We start from the raw sequence: 6,480 nt of genomic DNA on the forward strand, positions 1-6,480 counted from the left end.
AGACGCAGAAAAAGCATTCGACAGAGTTAACTGGAAATTTCTATTTGCAACTTTACACAAATTTGGTTTTGGATCCTCTTTCATAAACTGGTTAAAAATATTATATAACTCCCCAACAGCTTGTGTCAGAACAAATGACCAGACATCCTCCAACTTCTGTCTCTTGAGGGGCACCAGGCAGGGATGCCCACTCTCCCCTTCACTGTTTGCAATTTTTATTGAACCACTAGCAGCAGCAATTAGACAGAATTCAGTAATTAAGGGCATAAAATGCAAGAACGTGGAACATAAAATCAGCCTTTATGCGGATGATGTGTTACTCTTTCTCCAAAATTCACAAACCAATATCTCTGGGGTGATTGAATTGATAAACTCTTTTGCAAGAATATCAGATTACTCAATTAACTGGTCAAAATCTACAGTTCTACCGATTAATTGCTCCCTCCATAATTCCTCTTCTACACCACTGCAATCGGGAAATATAAAATATTTAGGTATTAATGTTTCTCCCAAGCTTGCAGATCTAACTAAATTAAACCATATCCCACTTTTAAAGAAGGTAGAAGATGATCTGGCTAGATGGAAATGTCTACCCATATCACTCATGGGAAGGGTTGCCGCTATAAAAATGATGGTCTTACCAAAAATAAATTATTTATTCTCAATGATCCCAACTAAACCGCCACAAGATTGGTTCAGATCTCTAGATTCATGTATGTCCAAATTCCTTTGGAAAAATAAACCCCCACGTATAAGCTTAAAAACACTACAAAAGACCAAGGATAAAGGAGGACTAGAACTGCCTAACTTTCAGCACTACTTCTTAGCCAACAGGCTTCAGTTTATCTCAGGATGGCTAAAACATACCCTCTTAGATGAACCTTGGCTAGATGTAGAACAAGCACTCTGCAATAATCTAGAGATCTCAGACCTACCATTTATCAGCTCAAACATCCAACGACATGAATGCTTTAAAAGCATCAACATCAGCTCTTCTCTGACAGCATGGTGGGAGTTTCTAAAATTGACGGCGTCTTCATTAATCCCATGCAAACGTACACCTATCTGGAACAACCCTGACATATTACAAAACAATAATATGATAAACTTTTCAGATTGGAGTGGTAAAGGAATCAAATATTTAGAACATATACTAGAAGGAACAGAATTTATTTCATTTGACGGACTAGTTACACAATATGGGATCAACAAGAAAAGATTTTTAGAATATCAACAAATTAAATCCATAGTAAAAAAGAAATTTAAACCGGGTCAAGTTGAACTACAAACACCACCAAGTGTGGTTCAATTTCTTACTCTTAAACCCCCCAAATTACTATCCAAAATATACAGAATGCTTTCTAAAACAGATGAATCAACATCACTTCCTATTGCAAAATGGGAAGCGGATTTATAAGTTAACTTAGACCTAAACTTCTGGTCTCAGATTTGCTTAAAAACCTTTCATCTAATTAGAAATCCCAGTCTTCAATTAATTCAATACAAAATATTACATAGAGTGCACTATACAGGTCATCGGATGTTCAAGATGGGCTTTACGTCTACCAACAACTGCTCACACTGCCAAACCAATTCACCGGACAATTATATCCACGCTCTTTGGTTCTGTCCACCAGTTCAGAAGTTTTGGCGCGAGATATGTGAAGACTTATCGAAGTGTCTGAAATGTAACATTCCAACTTCCCCCTTAGTGTGTTTGTTGGGCAGCTTAGATAATGTCACTACAGAAAAGAATATCGCCCATATGGTTTTCACTGCCCTATGCATAGCCAAGAAAACAGTCCTCATGAACTGGAAAAATAAAAATAATCTTAATTCTAACCAATATAGAAATTATCTATTAGATTACATTAGTCTTGATACAGCCTCTGCCACCACATCAGATCAATTGCTCTGGGCTCCTTTGATCAGCTCCATCACCTAGTGGGGGTGGGGGGTCATAGTTTGGTCCCGCCTTCACTGTTGTGATTGGTGTGGGGGTAGGGACAGGCTTAGGGCGTCGGGGGGTTCCCCGGAGGCATCTTCCTTGGGGGGCTCAACCCGGGGTAGCGGTCATGTCCGGTTAGGGGCTCTGTTGGCTCTCAGGTGACTGTTTCCTCGCGGCTGCGTGCAGCGGGGCTAGGGGAGGGTCTGTGCTGACGGACGTGGGTTACTGACCTGGTAGCCTGGCTGCCCCTGGGTGGGTCCGGGATGGGCGTGAGGTTCTGGGGGCGCTCCGTCTCTGGGCTGGGACCCGGACCGGGCCTCGGGGGCTTGGGTCCTGGTTGGTGTGTTGCCGGGGTTGTGGGCGGGTGGGTGCATGGGGGCCCAGCCCTGGAGCAGGGTGCCGCCGGTGCATCGAGCCACCTGGGGGGCTCTTCAACTGGTGGGGGAGATTGTCACATCTTGCAGGAGCTTTCCTCTCCTCAGGAGCTCCCTCTGCAGGAGGGGGAGATACAGGAGAGGTGGAGGAAGATCTCAGCCTGGGTCTTTATTGTCTTATGTAGTCTGGAAGATGAGTGGATGGTGGGGTGGGTGCAGTTTTCTCTGTGGTGGGGTTGGGTGGACCGTCCCGGGCTCTGTGGGGCCGGGCGGCGCTGCTGCACTGGGCCCGGTCTGGATGGGCCTGGGCCCCCTTTCCCTGGCGGGTCGCGGAGTGTGGGGGTGCCTACTGGGGTCAGCGGGGGAGCTGGCCCCAGGGAGGGGTCACTTACCCCTCCCTTCCTTCCCTCCCCATCTCCAGCTGCCTCCCTCTTCCCGCTCCACCACAACCACCCACACATGCAGGACCTTGGAGTAGGGGTATGTCACCAGGGTGCAGAGGAGGCTACCCCCCCCCCCTCTGTCCCCTTCTGGCTGCCTCTGCCTCAATTTTATCCCACAACTTAGACATTCACATTACTCACACTCTCATTACACATACATATAGGATCTTGGGGGTGGGCACGATACACGGAATCCAAATTACCATCAGGGTGTACACCCCACCCCTGGCATCGTTGCCCACCTCTCAATTTTAAATACACGTAGACATTGAGGGCCAGCAGGAGGGACCATGCGCTTACCTGCTGCTCTCTGGCAGGTAGCTCCATGCCCTCCTGGGTTTTAATTGCACCTTAGAACACACATGCATCAACACTACAATGAGCGGGTGGAGGGAGGTTTGGAGTCTTCTCTCACCCCCGTTCTCTGCGACCTGCTGGAGCGGGGGGGCTAGGAGGAGGAGTTGGCCGTCCGACTGTGGTCTGGAGTGTGGGGCCTTCCTGCTGCTGCGGAGTCGGGGCGGTCTGCCTCCCCCCACCGCAGGGAAAAGGGTAACACCACCTGGGTCTGGGTGCAGTTCCCCCCTTCAGGGGCAAGGGTACCTAGACCCGGTTCGTAGAGTACGCTTGGGGAGTGTGATCGTGTGTACAGCGTCTCTTTATGTCTGTCTCCACGTTGGTTGAGTGTGGAGTAAGTGCATATGAGAGCATGAGGGTGGGAATGGATGTTTGTGTCTGTGTGTGCCTGTATGTCTGTGTCTATATGTCAGGTTGGGTGTCAGGCGCCACCTCTCTGGGGACATCTCAGGCCCTCCAAGGTTTGGAGGCCTATCTCCACCCACCACCACTTCCCCTGCCAGTGGCGGACTCCCTCAGACATCGGTGCGTTGGTGGTTCTCTGTGTCCGGGGATGGGCGTCCAGGTACACACCGGCTCACTCCTTGGCGGCCGCTTATCGGGGCCTGGAGCCTGGGGCTCGCTCGGGCCACTTCGGAGGTGGGGTGCCCCCGGCCTCTCGGCCTGGGGCTCGGTCACTCAGGCGCGGCTGGCTGCCGGCGGAGCTCACGGGCGCGTCACTGCAACTCCCCCTGGCTTCTGCTCCGCGGCTGCTGAGTGAGCCCTCATCTGGGACTCTCCTCAGCTCTTTCTGGGACAGTGGCGCGGCTGCCCCTCTGTTGGTCTTCCTTGGTCTCTTGTGTTCTGGGGGCCTCTGGATGTCTGGAGTTTTGATCTCCTCCATACCTGCTTCATGCCCTGGAGGACGGGGCTGTGGCCCCCCCACACCCTCTAGCAGATTATTACAAGAAGGAACCTTTTAAAAAACAAAAAACAAGCGCGTCCATGCTCACAGGTGTACACACGGGTGATCACACCCACAAACTACACCCTTTTTGGCTCCTACCTCAAAGCACACTGTGTTCTGTTGGTCTTGTGTGCTGCACAGTGGTGTTTAGTGTTTGGTATTTGCTGTCATATTCCCATGTATCATTGTGATGCTGTTTATTCTATTACTCTTGTTCTCTTCTGCTTGCTTTCTTTTTTCTTTCTCAGCAGGTGACCCAGGTGATTGATATATGCATTTTTTTTTCTCTGCCCGTTCTGTTGGTTTTTGTCTTTTGCCCTTCTCCCCCGTCCCTCTTCTCAGCTGTTTCTCTTTCCCTCTTTCTTTCTCCCCTTCTTTCCCCCAGTCAAGTCTGTCCCGTATTCAGTAAGTGAAAATAAAAGAAAAAAAAAAAAAAAAGAATAATGGACGTATGTGACAGTAATCAGACATTCCCGTACCTGAATGCGGGCTCTTACTGATTCCGAGTTTCCATTATTGGATTTCAGGTGTTCTTTGACCTTTGGCCACTCCAGCCTCAGCTCTTCATACATCTGTATGAGCCTGGTGTTACTGACAGGGTTGTTCATGCTCTCTGTGTTTTTCCCCATCTTCAGTGAAAGGGCGACCTCTCTCGTGACTCTGTGAAAAAACACGACTGATTATCTGAAGCGGATTTGCCGTACTGATGTTTGGTGGAGCTGCATGTACCTGTCTTTGAATGATTTTAGTTCTTCGTCTTTGTCATTTAGAGCTGCTCTGTGGAGTAGAAACAACATTGTGTGACCATGCGGCATCACGTTGAGCCACCCACCTCTCACATGGTCTCCGGTGAGTCGTCTCAGGTCACTCACACACCCAGAAGGATCATTAATGCTCATGAATACCTGCATTGAACACATTCTGCTCATAATGACATTTTAAAGCAGACGCCAGAACGAATGATGAGAAGTGACTTTAATACTGTGCTGGTGCTGGATGAATCACTACAGTAGTACTCATATACAGTGATGGTCAAGTTACTTGAAAAAAGTAATCAGTAACTAATTACTGATACTTCCCAAAAAAGTAATCCAGTTACTTTACTGATTACTTATTTTCAAAAGTAATTAATTACTTAGTTACTTAGTTACTTTTTAAAAACACGATTTACAACCTGAATAGGTGATAAAGCGATAGATCTTTCAGCCCAATTCTACTTTTTCTGCATAATCCATCATACAAAATGTAATCAAATGGAAAAGTCTCTTTTTAAAACTTGTTTTATTAGTTTTAATCTTTTAACTTTAAGCATCAAGCAAAAATTTAATTATCTGCAACATTCTCTGACTGGAAGAAATTAGTTTAACATGTAAACCTATTTTCTGCACATTCCAGCACATAAAATAAAATATTTTTTGTGTTTACACTCAGTCTTTCAAATAGATGCAAGTAAAACACAGCAGAAAATAAATAAAGTCAAAGTCTCAGCGGTCCTGTTGCTCTATTTTCACCTGTAAAGCAGGAGTGGGGTAGGCGGAGGTTTACCCTGGTGCAGGTGAGCCAGGGTTTAGTAACGCAGTAACACAGCGTTCCTACGGGAAAGTAACGATAATCTAATTACCGTTTTTGCAATAGTAATCCTTTACTTTACTTGTTACTTGAAAAAAGTAATCAGATTACTAGTAACGCGTTTACAAGTAACGCGTTACTGCCCATCTCTGCTCATATAGAGTAAATAATGAAACACTCTTTTAGTCGCTGCAGTCAGTATGATCTGAACATGCATAAACGACTGTGACAAAGGCAGCGCTCGTCCCCCCCCACACGGCTGATCACTGTCCCTTTGGTCACAGCTGTGTAACTCCCCGTGGGTGGGCACAGCTTCAGAAAGCATGCATGCAAAGGCTTTTTTTTTTTTTTTTTTTTTTTTTGTGTCCTGTTTGGATCTTTAGCATCAGAATTGTTGTCTTAAGGCCAAGAAAGATGCCAAGCGGATTTATTTTACCAAGTGGATCATCATGGCCTTGCCATATTGGTCCATTTGATTGACCTTTATTATAATTATGAATTTATTTTATTTTCAGTTGCTACAAACGGGACAGACATGACTGGGGGATAGGACAGGGAGAAAGAATGAAAGAAAGAGAGGGAGAGAAAGAAAACCAAAGGGGAGAAGAGACGGTGAGAAGGGGGGAAGAAAGAAAAAACAAACAAACAAAAAAAACAAAACTCCTGGGTCACCTGTATGGAGAAAAAAACAGAAGAGAAAGCAAACAACAAAGAGCAACATAATAAAAAAAACGGCACCATCACAATAAACTAGCTAGCAGTAGATATCAGTAGATACTAAATAATAAACGATATTGTGCAGCACGCAAGATAGACAGCGCAGAATGTGCTTTGAGGCAGCAGCCA

The sequence above is a fragment of the Diplotaxodon limnothrissa genome, linkage group LG16, assembly GCF_057381915.1.
Source record: "Diplotaxodon limnothrissa isolate DT_005_m linkage group LG16, D_limnothrissa_male_GT1.1, whole genome shotgun sequence".
Lineage (NCBI taxonomy): Eukaryota > Metazoa > Chordata > Actinopteri > Cichliformes > Cichlidae > Diplotaxodon > Diplotaxodon limnothrissa.